The sequence below is a fragment of the Eretmochelys imbricata genome, chromosome 8, assembly GCF_965152235.1.
Source record: "Eretmochelys imbricata isolate rEreImb1 chromosome 8, rEreImb1.hap1, whole genome shotgun sequence".
NCBI lineage: Eukaryota > Metazoa > Chordata > Testudines > Cheloniidae > Eretmochelys > Eretmochelys imbricata.
In genome coordinates, this window is record NC_135579.1 from 54,063,780 (window position 1) to 54,086,293 (window position 22,514).

Below are 22,514 nucleotides of genomic sequence, written 5' to 3' on the forward strand. Positions count from 1 at the left end.
GCTCAACCAGGCAGGATCCAAGTGTGAAGGTTTCTGGGGTCTGATACAGCCCCAGACACTCCTTGCTGGGGAAGAGGAAGTCCTGTCCTCTTCTGCCTCCAGCCCCACCGGGGCTAGCAGCTGATCCCAGCTCAGGGGAGGAGCCCCTGCCTGGGGTGTTGCATCTCCACCGGCTTTACCTCTCCACCGGCTGCTCTGGGTGCCTGAAATGTTGTACCTGCATGGCTAGGGAGTGGTGTGTGACTGCTCTTGCAGATTCCCTTTGCTTCCCTATCAGAAAGTCATTTTTCTGCAAGAAAGCAAAGAAGTCTGTGGGGGATATGAATTCTGCACATGCCCAGTGGTGCAGAATTTCCCCAGGAGTAATTAATTTAATGTATGGGGCAACCATGCAGGGACAGTGCAGAAGTGTTGCTGTGTGTTAGCTCCTACATGGGAACATGGTGTGATGAATCAATGACTATGTACATAGACACACCATGCTCACCAGCTAAAGCTAAATCATACATATGCAGAATGTGGAATACATTGTCTGCTTTCATTATAACTAAGCTTCTAAATGAGCTAAAGGAGGCTGTCAAGGAGTTATCACTAACAAGGATTGGAGCTTTCTGAGAGGATGCCATAAACCCCAAACACTTAAGCGGGTCTGATATTCCAGTCAGCACAGGGAAGTGCATGAATCATGGGATTCATGTATGACAGCTAATAGGAATTGCCATTCCTGAATAGATCAATGGTTCATCCAGTCCAGCCTCCTGCCTGAGAACCTGGCCAGGCTGGGTGCTTCAGATGATATAACTGAGAGCCTGCAGAGAGAGGTAAATAGCACAATTACAGGACGCTGTTTGGATCCAAGAGGGAAATTTGTATTGGGATTCTGGCCAAAACAAACTGCCTGTTTCTTACTCATTCTGTGCCTGCACTTTCTAAAACCCTTTCCCCATTGCAGTTAGTCCTGGGCCTTCTCTTGTAGGGGTCAGTCCTGCACCATCAAAATCAGGGGGAGTTTGATCCCAATTGGGGGCTGCTTCTGAATTGATGACCCTATAGCCATCCATGTCTTCGAAATCACGTGAAGGAGGATGGCACATGGTCTGGCTAATGCGGAGATAACTAACAGATTGACAATGAGTGTGATCCTGTGTACTCTATTAGCTTATTTCTTCAGGGTGCTTCTGCACTAATAATAATTAATAATAATTTATTATACTTAGGGCCAGCGTTTTCAAACTAGGACTCCTGTCATAAATATAAAGGGAAGGGTAACCACCTTTCTGTATACAGTGCTATAAAATCCCTCCTGGCCAGAGGCAAAACCCTTTCACCTGTAAAGAGTTAAGAAGCTAAGGTTACCTAGCTGGCACCTGACCCAAAATGACCAATGAGAGGACAAAATACTTTCAAATCTGGAGTGAGGGGGGAACAAAGGGTTCTGTCTGTCTGTGTGATGCTTTTGCCGGGAACAGATCAGAAATGCAAACTTTCCAACTTCTGTTAAATTAGTAAGTAATCTAGCTAGAAAATGCGTTAGATTTTCTTTTGTTTAATGGCTGGTAAACTAAGCTGTGCTGGATGGAATGTATATTCCTGTTTTTGTGTCTTTTTGTAACTTAAGGTTTTGCCTAGAGGGATTCTCTATGTTTTGAATCTGATTACCCTGTAAGGTATTTACCATCCTGATTTTACAGAGGTGATCCTTTTACCTTTTCTTTAATTAAAATTCTTCTTTTAAGAACCTGATTGATTTTTCATTGTTCTTAAGATCCAAGGGTTTGGGTCTGTGTTCATCTGTACAAATTGGTGAGGACTCTTATCAAGCCTTCCACAGGAAAGACGGTGTAGGGCTTGGGGGGGATATTTTGGGGGAAGACGTCTCCAAGTGGTCTCTTTCCCTGTTCTTTGTTTAAAACGCTTGGTGGTGGCAGTATACTGTTCAAGGACAAGGCAAAGATTGTATCTTGGGGAAGTTTTTAATCTAAGTTGGTAAGAATAAGCTTGGGGTGGGGGGGTCTTTCATGCAGGTCCCCACATCTGTACCCTAGAGTTCAGAGTGGGAAAGGAACCTTGACAACTCCTAAAATTATTTAGGCCCCATTCCTCCAATCACCTCTGGAGTCACATGGGCAGACCCTTGTGCTCAAATGGAGCCTCACTGTTGTTAATTGAGTCTGCCTGCAGGGAACAACTTGCCCAATGGGGGCCTGAGATTGTAAGCCCTTAAGAGCAGGGACCGGTTCTTCCTAGGTGTTTGTACAGCACCTGGCACAACAGGGCCCTGATCTCAGCTTTGCTATGAGCAGCCATGTAAGAAGCAACCTTAAGAGACGGAGGTTATCATCCCCTTAAGGCAAACCTTCTCTAAACCATCACCCAAAACATACAGTGACCTCATGTTATTTTTGGAGGTTCACAATTTTCCAACTAAATATTTCCCCACAAGATTTCATTTCTGAGCTGCCTCTGCCCTCACAGATTCTGTCTGGTAGGAGAAATGCCCAAACACTGGGGGCAAGCTAGTTCTTATGGTATTTTCAGACAATCCGAAGTAATCTCACAAGGATATCTCTTCTTCCAAAACCTCCAGCCCAGGTTGGAATCCAAGTAGTTTGGCCGTGTGTAAGCATGGGAACTTTGCACCTCTGTAGTCCTGTCAACCCCAAGCGGATAAAATCATTAGCTGGGTTTAAAAATGATATTTAAAAAAAAATTGGTGTTTCTTTTCTTTGCCTTTTGGTTTCTGAGCCTTTCGGGTGCACTCAGGTCATGTTTTCAATTTTTTCTCTGGAACCATGAGGGCTAGAAATTTTACTTTAAAAAAAGAAGCTAAGATTCTCCCAAAATCACAGAATTCCAGGAGCTGGGGCTTTAATTAAAAACACCAAATATTGCAAGACACTCAATGAAATCATGGGCGTTGGCAACACTGAAGTCTCTGCAGCCTCTAAACTTTTGCATGCTTATGAGACAGGACCCAAGTAGGTCTTTCCATCATTTCTCTCTTCCCTGTGTTGCTATGCAGAAAAGGAAAGGGAAAGGGCTAATTCATGCCAATAGAGTCTAGTCTTGGCAGGGAAAATGTAAAGGACATTAAATAGCAACCCTGAATGAAAAAAACAAGGCACCTTCTCCATTAACCATGTCAGTGCCAATAGAAGGCGCCAACACAGGAGCATGCTGAAGTTCTGGACCTTTAACACTGATGACTGGGAAAATTTATGAGCAATAAACCCAGATAAACTCGCCCCCCTCCCCCGTAGGAGTGTAGTGAGGATTAATGGGACAGATCCTCAGCTGGTGTAAATCAGTGTAACGCCACTGACATCAATACAGGTACTTAGAGCCAGTGGAAAGTGGCTTTTTGAATGAAATGAACGTTTTCCTGGGAGAAAGTTTGTTTCACTGAAAAATTTTCATTTTTTTGACAAAAGCAAAAAACAAAAGCTGAAAGTGACTCTTTAGTTTGTGTTTCTCCCTTTCTTTCCTGTTCCCTTTTCCCCTCTTCTCAGTGGCAGCACTTTTGGTTTTCAGTTTTTTGTTCAAAACCCGACTTTTCTGTTGGCAGAAAATCAAAGAGAATTTTTCCCAAAAAGTGTGTGTGTGGGAGGGGGAATCTTTCCACCCCTGTCCCATTAGCTACACTCGTCCCCACCAGTTATGGATATGGCCCCGTGTCTGCAGAGAGCTTGGAAGGAGGTCAGCGGTAGATATGAAAGTGTGATTGTTCTACTTCCAGCCACCACCCTAACACACAATAGCGACATTCAGCAGCACAATAGTCAGCAGGCCCCTTGTTCCCCAGAAAGATCCCCCCTTCCCCCCTCCCCCAAGTTCCTGCCATCTCCATGTCCTAAATTATGATCATAGGACCCGAGCAGCTGACACTCTGTCCCAGAACTCCGGAAGAGGCAAACTGGAATCCCAGAGCACAAAACAAGTGCTGTACATGTTCCAGCCCTGCCACCCCCCAAAACTCCTCACCCCCACCCCATTAATGTATTTCAAGTCTGCCCGGTAACAGTTAAACCGCCTCTCTTTCCCTCCACCATCCAATCAGCTTGCAGCCAGCACCCCGGGGCCTTTGTGTCCCAAGATGTATAATGCAAGCAGCTCTGGCGGAGCTTTGCAGGGAACAACATGTTTTCCTCCAGCTTTGCTTGTTTTCTTCAGCGAGGGGGAAGGAGGGGGCTGTGTGAAGTTGGAAGCAGCCCACATGTCCCTCCCCCCAGCCAGCTTCAGTCAGCCATTCTTTTGAGTTCTACACAGAAACTTCCCAATCTCCTTTTGAAATCAAGCAGGGACCGCAGCCAGATCTGTGTTCCCTGTTTATGAATTGACTCAGCAAGAGCCAGGGCCAGCACTGGGGGAGCGGGGAGGAGAGATTGAAAGAGGAAGGCAGGGATTGGCTCTCACCAGTTCTGCATCTGACCAGATCTTTAAGACTTTCCTGCCTGCTGTAGTCACCCCCCCCACCACCTCCTGACTTTGCTGAGCAGTCATTCTCCCGTCGCCAGCCTGGCACCGGCAGTAGGAATTGCTGCTCCCTCAGTAAACATCCCAGCATATAAACACACAGAGGGCCAGATCTTCAGCTGCTGTAAATCAACAGACTTCACCAAAGCTAGAGAGACTTACAGCAGCCAAGGGATCTGGCCTGGAAGTATATCATAGAAGTGTAGGACTGGAAGGGATCTCAAGAGGTTATGTAGTCCAGACCCCTGCACCCAAGGCAGGGCTATGTAATAACTAAACCATTCCTGACAGGTGTTTGTTCTTAAGAACCTCCAGTGATGGACATTTCACAGCATCTCTAGGCAATTTATTTCAGTGCTTAACTATCCTGACAATTGGGAAGTTTGTCCTAATGTCCAACCTCCTTTGCTACAATTTAAGCCCATTACTTCTTGTCCTAGCCTCGGAGGTTAAGGAGAACAATTTTTTACCCTCCTCCTTGTAACAACCTGTTATGTACTTGAAAGCTGTTACCATGTCTGTAGACCCAGGATCAGATATTAAGGTACACTTCTGCCTTCCCCACTTCCAATTCCTATGGCAGGGGAATGACATTCCGAGGTTGGAATACACACCAATGCCTAGGTTGTCTTTCCCAATAAACCAGAATTAGAAGTGGGGACCAGATCCTGAGCTGGCTTGAATTGGCAAAGCTCCACTGACTTCCTAGGAGTTCTGCTGGTTTCCACCAGCTCAGAATCTAGCCCCAGATATTAAGGTGCAGGCCTGAGTTCTTGTGGAGGATGAATAATAATCAGGTGTTATGAGGTACAGGTCTTTTGTGGGGAATGTGAACCTATACGTACTGCATGTGCATCCAGACCTGAGCCTTACCCACCCTCACTCTATCAGGAACTAAGAGCTGGACATTTGGGAGCTGTGGCTGCCACTGATTTGGAAATTTCCACTGAAGTCATGGCATCGTATTTGCTGAGATGAGGAATTAATTGGGACTGGGAGAGCCCATATGCAACAATGTTCGTGTGTGATTGGGTTGTTTGTTTTTCTTTACTTTGGCAAGCGTAGCAGAGGGAAATAATTCTTGGATGTCAGAGAGCAGATTTTGTGTCTCTTATTTCCAGGCTAGCCAGCGGGTATGTGATCTGTATACAAGCCCTGGTGTCCTAGCTATGTGTTGATTTATGTCCCCACACCCTCCCTGTTCCCTCTGGGAGTTTGAAACAGGCTGTGCCCCTTGCTGTTCTGATGCGTAATTTAGGGCCAGTGTTAGGCAACTCCCATTACTTACGTTTGCAGGAGGTTCCGGCTAACTCCACTGAGGTGGCCACTCATTCGGGAAGTCACAGGATGTCCTGATTTCTGTGGGTCTCTCCCTGGGGGCAGTTAAGTCCCCCAAATCATTTTGGATGCCGTATTTTGTCCGCATGATGTAACAGTGTTGGGTCAATGCCTGGAGATATAAACATCACAGTTATTCTAGGAGAGGGCTGGATTTAGGGACCCAATGCTAACCTGAGTGGGGGGAGACCAGAACCCTAAGAACCCTGCCTCCTGAGGCTATTCTAGCTCTTGATCTGAGGTAACGGGCTGAGGAGGGTGCTGAGAAGGTAGGTCCATTCCTGGATGATACCCCAGGAGCCTTGCGCCCTCCAGATGACGCCAACCCGACTGAGGTAGTAACTCCTGTGTACTGTGAAACAGCTACACAGGAAATCGGTAGACACATTACGTGCCGCACACAGGAAAGGGCGGGGGGAGTTTTGTAGGGGCTGCATGTGGAGTGCATAGAGAGGTGATGGGAAACCACAGTATTGCCATGTGGCTGATGTTGGGAATGACAAGAGCAGTAGGATAGGCTGTCCTCTGCCATCTTCTCTGGCTGCAGGTGGATGGATAGGGAAGGGATGTACTTGTGTCTGATATCTAACTATTCTCTCTTTACTAGTGAGCGCTGACAATTGCTACATCTCTTTACAGGCTGCAATATTGTGCCCGAGAACAATGTTTCCTCTTCAGCAGTTCTTAGAAGTCAGTATCCATAAGTCTGTTTTCCAGTCAGCAAAACTCGGGTGCTTCCTGCTGCAATGCTCTTCCTCCTGTTGGTGCTTGTCTCTCTGCTTTCAACCCAGCACTGCCTGTTCAGATGAGCCCCCCACCAGCCAGCAGGGAGCCTGCTGCTGCGATATCTCATTCTGGTGTTAGGTAAGAGCTGTGTGTGGATTTTGTTTTCATAAGAGTGACACACCAACAGGACTGGCCCCAGTCAGGGTGAGTGCAGGACCCAGACAGGCTCTGGTCACACATATCTTCCCCATCTCTGAAACACCCATGCCAGTCCAGTCCTGGGTTCCCTCCCACATGGCTGTTTTTGAATCTGAATCCTAACTTACAGAATGCTCCTGTTATTCCAGTTCTGGGCTTCTGTGCAGTTCTGCAAAGGCTGACCTGGGTCTCTGACCAAGGACCAACCACAGCCCAGACCATGCCAGGAGAGCCCCTAGTAGGTTTTCCATCAGACCCCATATGGTACGTGCTGCAATGGGGCAGGGTGGACATTCAGTTAGCTGAGTAGATGTGCTCCTTAAAGTTGCCCGTGCTGGACCCAAACCTGAACCCACAGAAGTCAATGGGAGTTTGCTCTTGACTTAGACGGGAGCAGGATCAGGCCCACAGAGCACAAGATATTAACTAAGTAAAGGCTCCTCTACAAGCTGAGAGGCAAGTGTCCTCTCCTAAAATATTTCTCCCCTCCCTGTGCGGCTGATGTAGCCTGACAGATGTGCACGCTTGTGTTAAAGTCACTTGAGCAGCACGCCCCCAGCCAGAAGGAGGGGCGTCTGGCACAGCCAGCTAGTGTTATATAAACTGTTTGTGTAGCATGTGCATGAGGCAGTGAAGTGGCCTGGAGGGATGAATTAGTTCAGTATGTTCCAAGTCAGCATTCCTGGTACTTCTCTGTCCCACACAAGTCACATATGTTGGAATGTGTTTTGCCCCAGCTTTCTCTGCAAACAGGAAACAACAGTTCTGCTGCAGCCCTGTGGTGTGAAAGCTTATTGCCAGGAAGAGGAGGTAAAGTGCCTTCTTCAGTACAGTTAACACCCCGTCATATACCTCTCTTGTCAGGATGGTAGGCCTTGGTAGGCGTTTCCCCTGAGCGAGCAGGTTTCTCAAAGCTGTGCTTAGTGACAGGGTGAATACAACCTTTGCCAGCTCTCATTTTTTGATACTTGTGGGCTGTTTTCTCCTGGGTCCTGCCACTCCTGGTCCTTTTCCCCATGTTCCACCCTGCTGGTCTCTTTCTCCATGTCCCACTAAATCCCCCCTGCGCCCCCCTTCGTTGGAGGGAACATTGGCTTCTCCCCACCCGCTCCAGAACCCCGAGGATACACCCATCCCCGTTCTAGAACACATTTCCCCAATCCTTCACACCCACCCACCCCACCCACCATTCTACAACACATTTCTACACACACCATTCCAGAACACATTTCCCCGACCCTTCACACCCACCCACACCATTCTAGAACACATTTCTACACACACACACACCCACCCACCATTCTACAACACATTTCTACACACACCATTCCAGAACACATTTCCCCGACCCTTCACACCCACCCACACCATTCTAGAACACATTTCTACACACACACACACCCACCCACCATTCTAGAACACATTTACACACACACACACACCATTCTAGAACACATTTCCCCCATCCTTGAGCTCCCTCCTATTGTTCCTCATCCTTCAGCCACAAACATTACTTTCTTTGGAACCCCTGAATGCTCTCCTGAATCAGCCAGAAGAGGGTGCTGTGAAGCAATGAGAAGTGCTCCCTCCACCTATGGACTGAACACACTGCCTGCACGTATCCCCCCACCCCCTGGCCAGGATCCAGAAGGGAACACGAGATAGGGATAGGGACTGGGAATTCAACTGGCATTTCCTGTGGAAACACTGAGACCACCATCAAAGCTGACCCAGCAATTTCACCATTAAAACTGCTGTCCCGCTTCTTCTGCTGCCTCTCTAGCCTGTTTATGCAGTGCCGGTTGACATTGTGCAAATGAGTATGACTGAGGCGTGTTAGTGAGTGCTGGTGTAACAGTGAGATCTCACCAAAACCCAATTAACAGGAGAGAAAAGCAAGCTCAGGCTGACTCCTGATAGCAGCAAAGCAAAACAGCAGCAGTGAAAACCCCCGGCTGCTGAATCCCAGAAGCCTCCGGCCTTGGATTCTGATCTGATGATGATGGCAGCCTCTGAGTCCCATTCTTGCCTTTGTCCTGGGCTCCTGTTCTAATAGGCTGGTTTCCTGGTGTATACCATTTGCCCTGGTAACCCGACCCTGCCTTCAAAGGGGAAAGGAAAGAAAGAGCTTGAATTGCCACTATCGAGGAAACCACAGCAATAAATACCCACGGCGCTAATGCAATTCCTGTTTGTCACGACAGTATGATGGGTCACGAGTGCTGGCCTGTCTTACCATTTTCCAGTGTAGACTGGGCCAGATGCTGAGATTCTTTTCAAGTTGCTGAACATTCCCCCTCGGCTTGGGTGAGTGGATCAATGAGCGGGAGTCCAGGGGGCAGAATCTCTCCAGCCTTTTGGTATGAGGATTACACAGCATGCATGTGCATTGGCCCAGCAAGCTGGTGCTGGCTATTTCATCACTGATGTTAAATTCTTCACTACCCGCATGCCAGATGAACCATGTGTGCAGCGTTAGGTATGAATCATAGAATCATAGGACTGGAAAGGACCTTGAGAGGTCATGAAGCCTAGTGGTGGATCGCTGAGATGGGTCAGGGCATGGGGGAGGGACCCAGATGTTGTAGGTGTGTGTGTGGGGACCATGTCAGAAGGCTAGTATGGTGTGAGTGGGATAGGGCCCACTCTGTCATCGACTCCCATGGGCAAGGCACTTAGGCTGAGATTTTCAGTGCTTTTTTGCATAGGTCCAGGTCCTGTTCCAGCCTACTGGATGATGAGAGGAGAGTCCCTTTTGCTCATATGATCCCCTGCCTGGGCTCTCTCCTTCCACAAGACCAGGGACTCTCCCTGCCCGTGGTGGCCACAGATCAAGGCTCCCTGTACAGACTACGGCCCTCACTCAGCCTACCCACAACAGTAAGAAATCTGGGGACTCTGAAAGTTCTGGACCAGCTCAGGCATTATATTGCTAAGGCCAGGTTTACACTAGACTTATGTTGGTATAACTGTGTCAGTCAGGGGTGTGAAAAATCCCACCTAACCCCTGAGTGATGTAGTTATACCGACCTAAGCCCCAGAGTAGACAGCGCTATGTTGGCGGGAGAGCTACCGCCTCTTGCAGAGGTGGATTAACTACGCCAACGGGGGAAGAAGCATTTTAAGTGTAGACCTGCCCTAACAGGGAGGCTGGCTTTCCAGACACACTGTGGCATGCAGCATCCTATAGTGATGGCAGAAGTTATAGGCAAGGCACACAGGGTTTAATTCTGATCTCACCCCGTTTTACATCAGTGTAACACCCGTGGCTGCAATGGAGTTACTCCAGATGTACACAGTGGTGGGAGTGAGAGGAGAATCAGGTCTAACACCCTTGACCCGTTTCTCTTCTGCTGGCCATTGTCGGTCAATGCCCACCATCTTTGCTTCTTGTAACCATAAAGGGTTCTCTTTGGCATCCGGTGCTGCATGCCATGAGTGGAGAGCAAGGTCATGGAGAAGGTAATAGACCTAGGTCTGGAGAGAAATCAACGGGTTAATCTGGGAGAAGGTGAGGAGGGTGGCAGCTGAATGCAGAAATGGCTAGTGCTGTAGCTGTGGGTGACAGGAAAAAGGCTGCACCAGAAGGAAACACGTGAAAGGTTTACAAATGAAGGCAAACTTTCCCCTTCCCAGCCCTCTCAGGAGAGCAGCCGGATGGGAGCTGCAGCAAACTGGGTTTCCATGGAGTCATGTGGACAATTCTTATTCTCAGCCATTAACCCAGTTCAGGGTCCGACAGGAAGAGTGGAATCAGGGCCCATTTCTGTGGCCAGAGCCCTCCATAAGAATGAGGTTTAGCAAAGGAGCAGTTCTATTCCTCTGAAAAGTCAGCATTGCCATGGCAACTCACTGTTCCCTTCCTGCCACCAGCTTGCTGCTGGTTGAACTTTCTGGAGAGATCCAACCTGTATTCTGGTGGTGAGATAGTGATTTAAAGGGGACAGCCACCTTGCTCTGGGCCAGCTATCGCACATCAAAAGGGGAGAGCTGGGAAACCAAACCCAGCTGTGTTTATAGTAGGGTGCCCTACCTGTAAGAGTTAAATGGAATGGTACCTGTAGCAACTGTAACCCTAACTCCAAGTACCCTACCCCTAGGAACCCTAGCCCTACCCATAGGACCCCTAACCATAGAGGGGGACCCTACCCATGGAAACCCTAAGCTAGGGCAGAGAGACCTACCCCTGGGAACCCTAATCCTAGGACAGGAAGCTCTACCCATATTAGCCCTAACCCTAGGGCTGGGAGCCCTGCCCACAGAAACCCTTACCCTAGTTCCAAGTACCCTACCCAGGGGAACCCTAACCTTAGGGCATGGAGCCGTATCCATATCAACCCTAACCCTGTCTCCAATTACCCTACACATGCAAACTCTAACCCTAGCTCAGGGTACCCTATCTAGGGGAACCCTAACCCTAGGGCTGGGAATCCTACCCGTATGAACCCTAACTCTAGCTCCAAGTACCCTACTCAGAGGTACCTTAACCTTAGGGTGCTGTGCCCTACCCATAGGAATCTGAACCCTATGGCTGGGTGCCTATACGCCAGCCCTGCACCCTGTGGTGTATTTCAGGTACAGTGAGCACCTCGGGGTGCGGTGTTATCAGTTATTAGTTATTATTATTCCTGTCACTTTAGTTCCGAGGAGCCCTAGGTACAGACCAGGACCCCATTGAGGTAGGCGCGGTATCTTCCTTTGTGCACTGTCGAGCAGTGTGCCCCATTTGCAGTATCAAGGAGATGTTAGCCATTTCACACAGTCATTCTTGACATGCTGCAGATAAAGATTTTCCATTTTCTTAAAATTGCCCCCTTTTGCAGTGGTTACAGCAGCGGAACCCACTGCGGCCCTGCCTTATAGAGAGAATGGAGCCCTGTGTCCGTGCCCAGCCCACTGAGCTGGTTTCGGTCTGTCGACTCTAGCTAGGTATCTGTGCAATGTTCCTCACAGCGGTGTCTGAGCATCCTGCCATCTGGCTGTCTGACTGACACTGACCAGTGACTTGCTGGAGACTCCCACTGCAGCTGAAGCTGCAGAGAGCTGGGGAGGTCCAGCTGCACTCTACTGGGAGGGGAGGCCTGGCCTTGCAGAACCTTACTGGCATTGACGGGAGGCCTGGACCTCGCCCTTTGGATAAAAGAGATATTTTTTGCATTCAGTTCCTCTCCTGCTGTAGGAGGAAGGCAACCACCTTGATCCACCAACCGTGGAACTTTCCATTCCCTTCAGTGGCTTTGGATTAAGCCCACAGTGGAGGAGTAACAATTATTGGAGAAGAAGAGCCCTGGCCCTGCCCTCCAAGAACTAACCATTGGCGGGGGTAGGGCCCCTGCTCACCCCCCAGTCTTCCCTGACACCATCCTCAGGGCGCAGTGGTGGCAGGCCCTCCCCCACTTGCATTCTGGCAGTGCAAGCTGCTTGCTGGCAGCCTCCAATGTCTGGAGGGCTGCATGGGGAATGCTGTCATGGGTCTTCTCTCTCCCCCAGCCACCCACACAGGGGCAACTATGACGGCTCCCGGTATAAACCGGCCTCACGGATGCCGGTTGGATCCTTTACTCTGTGAGACACAGGAAGGCACCGGGCCTGCGTGAGGTTCTTAATAACTGTTATACCTGTAAGCAGAGTCAGGATGAGCTCCACCCTGACATCTGGTGGTGAGGTCTGGCAAGTTGTGGAAAAGAACTTCAGGGGCTGATCTCATTTGCATAGGCACACTCACCCCGCCTAGAATGAGGCCATAACTGCCCAAATGGTCACTTTGGCTGCTGTGGGATCCCCAGTGTCTCTGTTATTGGGGCGGGAAGAATAAATTGTTATTACCCTGATTATGGGAACTGTGCTTGGAATTGTACTTGGCCTTTTGTTATGATGGTGGGACTCACCATCAAATAAGTAGCACTCGCTAGGCAAGGGATGTGGGTTCCAAAACTCTGTGAATTGAGAGAGGCTTGAGACAGGTGTTAGTACCTGGTGGTGTGGGCCCCTTTGTGAGGGCCTGAAACACTAATTGCACCTCTGTCTCTCTCTACTGTGGAATGTCAGTGCTAATTTTGGGTCTATTAAGAGTCTTGCTACAGGTACTGTGCTGAATTCACTTTGGCCTTATGGTGCACCAGCCCTAAGGCTCCCACTACTATGATCTGAAATCACTGAGCACTGTGTCAAGTAGTGGGGAGCTGGAAGATCTAGAGTGCAGTGGTGCTGTTCGTGGCTAGCCTGGCGGAGTATTCGTGAGACGGTGTGGTGAGCTGTGCAGAGCGGAGTGTTTGTGAGACGGCGAGCTGTGCAGAGCGGAGCCTGTCGTGGTGGAGCGGAGCTGTTCGTGAGACAGCAGAGCAGAGCCCTGTGGGGCAGTCAGCTTCAGGACAGGTAAGGTGCGCCTTACCTCTTTCCCCCACACACAGGCACATTTTAGCCAGACTGGGGAGTAACACTATGCAGATGAACTTTTGAACTCTGGGGTTGGACTTTTTGGACTTTGGGTGATTTGTGGATTGCTGGACTCAGGAGACGTTTGGGTTCTGGGACTCAAGAACCCCAGGGAAAGGATGTGGCCCAATTTGCTGGGGTGGGTCTTTGCTCATGGTTTGGTTAATGAACACTAGTTGTGGTGTTTCCCCAATTTAATGCTGATGTCGTTTACCTCATGTTATTAAAGATTCTCTGCTACACCTAGACTCTGTGCTTGCGAGAGGGGAAGTATGGCCTCTTTGAGGCGCCCAGGGGGTGTGTAAGATTTTCCCAGATCACTGGGTGGGGGCTCGAGCCAGTTTTGCATTTGCTTTGATGAGAGGGAATCCCTGTGTACTGAACCCGGCCCTTGCTGCTATCAACTTGGCCTGGCAGAAGGGTTACATACCCTTAGAGCTGGTATCTTCGGAGGAATCCTAGCGAGAACATAACTGAACCTCAGGTCAGTGTTGTTCACCCCCACAACCCTCTTTCTGTGAAAGATAGAGACAGGTGTCCCATCCTGAGACTGCTTCCCTGGTTGCCCTGCAGTGAAGGCTGCATTTGAGATCACCGGTCTGCCACTTACCCGCCCCAAGCAAGAACTTTCACTGCTGGGTTGGTCTCTGGTCAGGTTTGTACAGCTCTGTGAGGGCAGCCGGCGGGTTAGATTTCCAACAGTTACTTTTGCATGCAGCCCATTTTCCACAGGGCTTGGTCAAATAAATCCAGAAGAAGAGGAGCAGGCTTCCCTGGCTCGTTAAGGAATAAGAGAGCATCTGCTTGCAGACTTACAAGCAGCACCCACTACCAATGCCCCAGCTACCAGTCAGATGATTGTTTTGAGTGGTTGTTAAACAGTCAAAGGAACAATTGAAAAGAAGTGGGAGAGAGGTAGCTTTGCCTTGTGCCCATTTGCAATCCAAAGGTGGGTGACATTAAAAGAGCTGTTAGGAATGTGCAACAAGTACCTCTCACCAGGGAACTTAAGGGAACAGGAAGTGGTTACCCAGAGTTGGAATTTGACCAAGATGCTAGAGAGATCAACTCTCATTCTGGCCAAAAGTATCACGGTGGAAGGGTAGAGGTTGCCTGGTTGCCATGTAGCCACCATGGGGTGGGGAAGAGAGGTGGATAATGAATGTGTCCTGCAGATGTCCATGGCCAGTGATATGTGATTCCATGCACCCACAAGGACACTGCCAAGACCACTTGGGGGCTGGGTGGGTGCAGAAGGGGCTGTCAGCCACTGAGTTGCAGATGGCTAGGCAGCTGGCTGGTCCTGAGAAGCCAATTAGAGCTGCTACTATCAACCGGTATCCATAGCTGGCATGTGATTAATGGATTCCACCTGTCAGGACGGGCCCTCAGCAAGCTATAACTATAACTGAAATACATTCACACCAGCAAAGTATCTGGCCCCCTGTTTTTCTTGCTTCTTGCAGCACAGGATAGCTCTCTGCTAGAGTTGGGAGAGTCCCTCCCACCTCCATGGTTTTAAACACACACTCCCTTTGCCCCCATATCCCTGTGTCATGGGCCCTTTCTGTCTGACTGGACTGACCAGCTGCCCCTTTGGCTCTTGGCTATGCCCCTCCTGAATCAGCTGGAGGGAACTGCCGAGCCATGTGACAGCACAGCTCCATCATACTGCAGCTAGGCGTTGCTGCTTGGTGCTATGTACAATCTCTGGGCCCTGAGTCTGACCTCACAACAGTCTTAGACCCATGTAACTCTATGGACAAGAGTGGAGATACTCCTGATTTACACCTGGCTCAGTGAGCTCAGAATCAGGCCTACAGCTCACATGAAATAGGTTTTGTCCTATCTTTATTGTTATTATTTAACATTTACCTTGGCACTGTACAAACATATAACAAATGATCTTCCCTTCCCCATGCCCTTTCTTATACTATTCTGGACCCAGCATAAGTTAGACCAACCTAAGGACTGCTCTAGTTAATGCCCAGCTGCCCATGTCCCCACAGGACTCCTCCCAGCAGCTGGGGATCACCAGGTTTCAGGGACACTCTGGCACTTCCCTTTTTTCCCAGGAATGCCCTCTACCTTGGGGTTGGGAGGGGCCCTACCCAGCCCTAGGCCTGGTGGGGAATTCCCTCACACAGGAGGAATAGTCAGGAAGCCAGTGAAGCTGGCAAAGCAGCAGAGCAGACCCATGAATCAGGCAAGATGTGTAACACCAGTCTAATTTACATGCTGAAGGTACAGACGGGGTAGAGGACAGAGCAGGAGAAGATGCTTACAGGAGGATATAAGATAAAGTTGGCCGTGCTGCTTTAACTTATTTCTGCTCCATCCCCTGCATCCCCAGGATCAAACTGGACCCTGGTGTAAGCAGGCGCAATCACCACTGACTTCAGAGACAGGTGTACCCTCTTAAATCAGGAGCTGGCCCCCAGAGAATAACAAAGTAGGGTGAGATTCTCAGCTGGTGTAAATCAGCAAAGCTCTGTTGAACTCAGTAGAGGTACCCTGATTAATCACACCAGCTGAGACCTGGGTTTGGGGGCTATTTTTGCCACATAGATACCAATCACACTACTCCCACCTATGTGCTTCTCCCCATGCGCTGGCCGCCTTGACACCCAGCAGGTAGCTTACACCATTATTGACATCACTGCTGGACTTGGCCCTGTGTCAATGAGTATGGTGGACATAAGCTTCCTGCACGCTGAACTCAGCTGCCCTAACTTGTTGCATGACAGGGTGATGGCATTTGCATGCTCCCAACAAGGCTCTGAGTAAGGGACCATGAGAGGGGTGGGAGATGCTGTATCAAATGGGAAAGCAGGGTGAGCAGACAGGCCGGAGGAGCTGCCTCCAGATGAAGCAGTGGAGACCCCTGCTCAGTGCTTCTGGCTGGCTTCTCAGCCAAAGGGTTATTTTCACTGTAGGTAAAACCCTGCAGTGTTCGTTTCTGGCTAGCTGGAATGTGGGCGAAGAGGACAAAGCACGTGGCCTGGAAACACAGATGACGTCACACTTAAAAGGCTTCAAATAAGGGAATACACCAAGCTATAAGAGCTGAGAGGCTAGTGCATTGGGGCTGGGTCTCTTCACCAGACGGCGGCTGGTAAGCACCCCTGGCCTGAAACATGACACAGATCACATGGAGGGGGTAAAGGTCTAAGCTAAGCAAAGAGACCCTCCTCTGGGATTAACAGACCCAGCTCTGGCATCTTAAAACAGGAGTCAAGAGTTAGGGTCCATTACTTGGGACAGCTCTACGGAGCATGCACCTAGGAGTTCCATCCTGGGAATGCAGACCTGGGCTATCGCCCTGAGTTCTCCTTCAAGAAGAGCCACTGGCAGCGTCTGCACTGAGGTACCCTTCTGAGAACATGCACCCTGGGTCATCTCCCTTAGGAACACATGCTTGAAATAGCTTTTACAAATGTGGCCGACAGAGCATGGATCTGTCACTAAATCAGTGGGTCTAAGCACAGCGATCCCAACAGCAGGGAACGCACACCTGGAAAATAGCAACTCAGTCCATAGCGCATGTGGCCCAGGTGCAGACAAATCCAAGCTTGACTAAGGCCATAAAATAAATCTTCCAGCAGATTTTGCTCATGTCTACTGGCACATAGTGGCAGATAAAAGCACAAAGAGCTGTTCCCTCCCGCCTAACATGGGTGATAGAGTCTATACTCAAACCAACAGGATGGGCAACAGTGGGCCACCACTCCCACTTGGGAGCCTTGAGGTACCACTACAATGCACATAATAAATAATGGTATCCAGACTTTTTCAGGCCCCCAAAGTGACTTGAGTTTTGAGCAATGGGTTGGTTCAGTTCTCACTGTATCCAAGTGAGTTCTCCCCATAAAGCTTTGGCTTCTTTGGTCACCAAAGCGTGAAGTCAATTTGAAACCCATTCTGATTTCCTGGGTTTTTTTCATCTCAGCCCTCTTCCAGCAAAAGAGTTGTATTGTATCTACTTTTATGTCTAGAAGTCCCTTTTGGAATCAGTTCTTTGTCTCTTTAGTGGTGCGCCAAGTGCTTTGGAATTATGTCAAGTCACGGGAAGAAAGCAGGAAGCAGGCGGCTGCATGAGTCGCTGGGAGGGAGCGAGCGGCACGGATGAGTAGCTCAGATGTGCTAGACAGAGAGAGATCCATCCACCGCGGCTTTGGTAAGCAGAACTCTCCCCTCCGTTAGTCACAAAATCCAGGCACCAGATCCCAACTCTCCTCCGGTTCCTGACTTTAGAAGGGCCCCTGTCTTGCCCAGACCTTGTGAGCGCCATGGAAGCCTCCAAGGCATCTCTACTTGTCGTCATCATCCCAGGAACAGGGTTGCACACTGCGTGCTTGCAGACCATACGGAGCAGGAAAGGGGAAATGGCAGGAGGGGTCTCATCATCATGTGACAGCCAGGGGAAAAACAAAAAAAGATCAAAATATGGATGTCAGCACAGTCCAATTTGACTGGAAACTGCTGTAAAAAATTATGAAGTCAAATCTAATTTAGGCACTCAATTAGGAGCTAAACAGGAAACACCAGGATCAGCTTGGCATATCCATAAAGACAGGACTCCATGGGCTGTGCCAGACAATTTTCACGAGGCAACTGTCAAGCAGGAAGTGGTTGAAGGGATATGCAGCATCCACTGTGCTTTTATCAAACAGAATTCTCATTTAATTCCCTCTTGTTTTTCACAGCCTCTTGGAAGTGGGGCAATGGAATTTCACTTCCTTCCCTGCCCATGTTTCCTTGGCTTCCTCTGACCAATGTGCCTGACTTGTTTCTTGTTTCACTCCCTGCACACCAGCAAGATGGGTGATATAAGAAGCAGTGGGTATAGCTCCAGGAACAGTATTTGTTCACTACCTGCTTGATGCAGAGGAATCAAGGGAGGGGGAGCCAATGCACATAGTTTTGGGTGTGCTACACAAAAATGATGGCTGTTGGATTGAGTGGGAGAGGGGTTGGTGGGTTTTACTTTCTCAACAACAAAGTGGCGGATCTGTTAAAACACATTTTAAAAGATGTAGAGAATCCAGAGGACGTGCCTTATCAGAATGTAACAGTTGAACGTAGGTCAAGTTTTCAGCTCACCCAAGTCTCCTCTTGTAGTACTGGTTGATCTCTGCTTCGTATCCCTCCCCCTTGCAATCATTCCTTTTCAGTAGCAACCACCACTGTAGGACCTATGAATATCCTGCATCAGGCCATGGTTTCAGTGTCCCAGTGTCTCCGATCTCCTTTTATACCCACCTCTGAGTATCCACCCCAGGGCCTAGACCAGAATCTGTTCAGATTCTGAAGTCCAATAAAGCAATAAAGGGGAAAGCAAAAGGAATTCTGGGAACTGTTCTGCTTGTCAGTGCTCATATTTAGGTGGATAATATATACCATAGCTCGTATATCATGGCTGCTCAATGAAAAAAAGAGGGAAAGGTGAGAAGAAGGTAGAACATACTGCTGTGTGGAGGGTAATTTATTTATTCTCTGTTCAGGGAACATGCTATCCCTTTGCCTTAAAAATTCACACCTGGCTGCTAGGGAAAGGCTCTTCAAGCAGCATTTTTATGGCAAATCCAGAGTGTAGTTTCCAGAGATGTGCGGGGAAAAAAACACGTCAATTCAAGTGTGTGGGTGGGTGGGTGTAGCTGAGATAGAAAGGGACATCTTAAAAAATTGCCACAAAGTCTGAACACGTTTTCCTTCTTGGGCACCTCCCTCTTCACTGGCTTTCCTCTCTGCCCATGCAGTATATTCACATACACGCGTTACCCCTAATTGGATAATTTGTGACTAGTCAGTAAGTATTGCCTAATGTACAAGCCAGTTCAGTGAATCTGCCCATTGTGTGAAATACTCGGAAGGACTTGTCTGTTATACAGAACTAGCTGAGCCCTGCCATATGATAGGGTGAATCAGTAAATCATATGCAAATTGTGGATATTCTGCATGCTAAGTTGTATGTCTACATTTCAGTGCCCAGGCTGTTACAGTGTGTTAGAATGTCTTTGTTGTTGTACCCTTCTGCTTCCTCGAAGCCACGAATGAAATTCACCTCCGTGGAGAGGGCCTATGCACCACGTTGGCCCTGTTTTGCATGATTGAGTGGGATGTAAGTGGTGCAGAGGCATTGTTCTGGCCCTCTGCTTAGGGGTAAATTTCACGCATAGAGCAGTTTTTATTCTTAGCTGCTAGCAGTTGCAAGAAAATAAAGTTTTTTCAATTTCCAGCAAAAGGAGATCTGCGAGGAATGACGCAACAGAAAATTCCACTTCCTAAACACCCACTGCCATCTACTGCTTTTCTAGGAAAAGCATGCTTAGACGAGATACGTAAAGGAAAGAAATTGCCTTTCCTGTAGGAAATCCACATGACCAGCTGATTGTGCCAGTTAGACCCATTTTGAAAAACCAAAGCCTCTTGGTACATGCTAAGTCTAGATTGTTTGTTTAATAAGGAAACCATTTTTCGACGGAGAACTAATCAGAGACCGATTTTATTATTAAATAGGCTGCAATGCGTGACCTGTTGTGCAAAATTGGAAACAGGGTCTTGCCCATTTGGGAGTTGACCCAGCACCTAGAGAAAGCTACAACAAAGCTCCCATTGACATCTGTGGGCACTGGAGTAGGTCTTTGTTGAACAGTCACATGGTTACGCTCAATTTCACAATTTTGAAACTGCTGCTAAAGTAGATTGAATATTCGTACCCTTTGAAACTCATCTTAACAGCAGTGTAAGTCTCGCTGGTTTTTTATTGTATCTGTGGCATGAACCGATTGATCACATAGAATGTTTCAACTTTTAATGGTTCAAAAAATATTTCACATTATGTGCCACATTATTTTGCTATCTGAACATACAAAGTACTATGCACCGGTGGAGGGGGAAATACATTGGTTTAAGTGCCGAAGTTCTTACTCAGATTTTAATTCAATCTTGTCTCGAGCAAACTCTCCTCCTGGGCCTGACTATCATTTACACTAAGAGACAAGATGTAGGAGGTAATATATTTTATTGGACCAACTTTTGAGCTTACACAGAGCTCTACTTCCGGTCTGGGAAACATACCCAGAGTGTCAGATACATGCTAAATACAAAGTGGTACTGATTGTTTTAATATATGTAGTTAACACAGATTTCAAGGGACCATTCAAGGTGAAATGGTCCATTAACAGCACTCCAGTCATAGGGGGAAAAGGAAGGAGCGGGGGAGGCAGAGGGGGTTGTTAGTGGAGTATAGATTGTTATAATAAGCCATAAATCCAGTGTTTTTATTCAGACAATGATTTTTAATGTCTAGCAAAGTTATGAGTTTAAGCTCCCAGGCTTGTCTTTTGAAGGTGGTGTGTAGGTTTCCTTTGAGGATGAGGACTGAGAAGTTAGATAGAGTGATTGTTTTGTGAAAAGCATTCACCCACAGGTGATCTGGTGTTTTTTGTCTTTTATCATTTTCCTATGTGAGTTCATTTGAGAGCGTAGTGACTGTCTGGTTTCAGCCACATAGTTGTTATGGGGGAGTTTAGTGCGCTTGAAGAGGTACACCACATGTTGTGATAGGCATGTGTAGGACTCATGGATCTTGAAAGGTGTGCTGTGGGGGGTGTTGAACATTGTAGCCGTGGAGATCTGTCTGCAGGTTTTATATCTGTTGTTCTGACAGGGTCTGGTGCCACGTTGATTTGGAGTGTCCTGCTCTGTGGGCAACTTGCTTCTGATGATGCACTTGGAGAGGCTGGGGGGTTGATTGAAGGCCAGAAGTGGGGGTTCAGGAAAGATGTCTTTCAGGACGGGGTCCCCATGGTATATGGGTTGTAAGTGTTTGATTATATCCCGTACAGGTTCCAGTGTGGGGTGGTAAGTGACAAGTAGGGGTGTGCAGTCAGGATGGTGGTGGTTATTTCTGTATTGAAACAGGTTCTCTCAGGGTATTTGCATGGCCTGTTCTATGATGCAATCCACCTCTCTGGTGGACTATCCTTATTTGGTGAAGGCAGTTTTCAGTGTGCTAACATGTATGCCCCGGACTTTCTCCTTGGAACATATTCTGTGGTATCTGAGTGCGTGGCTGTAGCTAGCAGATAACTTGGTGTGTTTTGGATGGTTACTGGATCTGTGAAGGTAAGTGTGGTGGTCCATGGGTTTCTTGTATATAGCTGTTTCTTTGCACTGCTGTGACAGTGTAAAAGGGCCTTAGTGTAAATGAAAATGAGGCGCAGAGAAGTCAATAGGATTTGTTCCTTGTTAAGCACTAAGTAAAATCAGAGCAGGTATTTCCAGGTTTGCCCCAATTAATTTTCTAACAGGTTTTCCATAATTAGCAGGGACCCCTGAACTATTGGATTAGTGATTTTACTTAACTGGGTCAGAGCAACATAGAGTAATAATAATGAAAAGTGCTGACGCTTGTAGGGGTAGAGAATTAAATAATACCATTTAGCTCCTCAGCTGGTGTAAATTAGGCTAGCTTCATCTAGAGCTGCCCTGACTTACACCAGCTGAGCATTTGGCCCCGAACCTCTTTTAATAACTACTACACTATCCATGGGATTTCCTCAATGCATCTTACTTTTAAAGACAATGTTACTTGTTAATGCAAATAAATAATTTGCCCCTGGAAACACACATCCACTTCTATGTCAGTGTGAGGAAAGAGGCAGTTCTCAATGTACTTTTACTTCTCCAATTTAAAATAGATTTGCGTTTATTTCAGTTTATTTAAAAAAAGAGAGAGGAAAACGTAAAAGGAACTATACTCCAAATAAATACACGGAGTGGTGAGCAGGGCTGTAGTCGGACAGCTAGCCTGTACCACTGCCCATGCCACTGCAGCTACTCTGCTATTGTTAGCTTTGATTGAACTAGCTCACTAACTTGAGAATGTCTATACCTGCTGCAGTCGCTGTAATGGAATGCTAAACTATTATATTGTTTAGCCACTAAGTGGTGCCATGTGTCAAATACCCTATTTAAAGCTAACCTTAGCCATACCTGGCAGAGCATTAAATAATCTTATCATGAACACAGTTGGTGTGTATAAACAAGATCTGTGGCTAGTCCATATCCGGTACAGAAGTACATGACTGGGGTCAGGAGTAAACTAACTACAGTGAATAAACCACTGAATAAACTGTTAAAGTCCTATACATCTTGGCTATGGGTGCCAAATCAAGACTTTGCCTTCGAAAAGGTAAAGGAAAGGATTTCAACAGCAAGGAAAGAGAACTCTCAGGCTAAGAGGGACAAATTACAGCCAGAGGCACATGGTGTAATAAATGCATGAAATATGGACATTTTACAGCTGTTTGCTGCTCCAAAGCAGTCAGGGAGTTAAT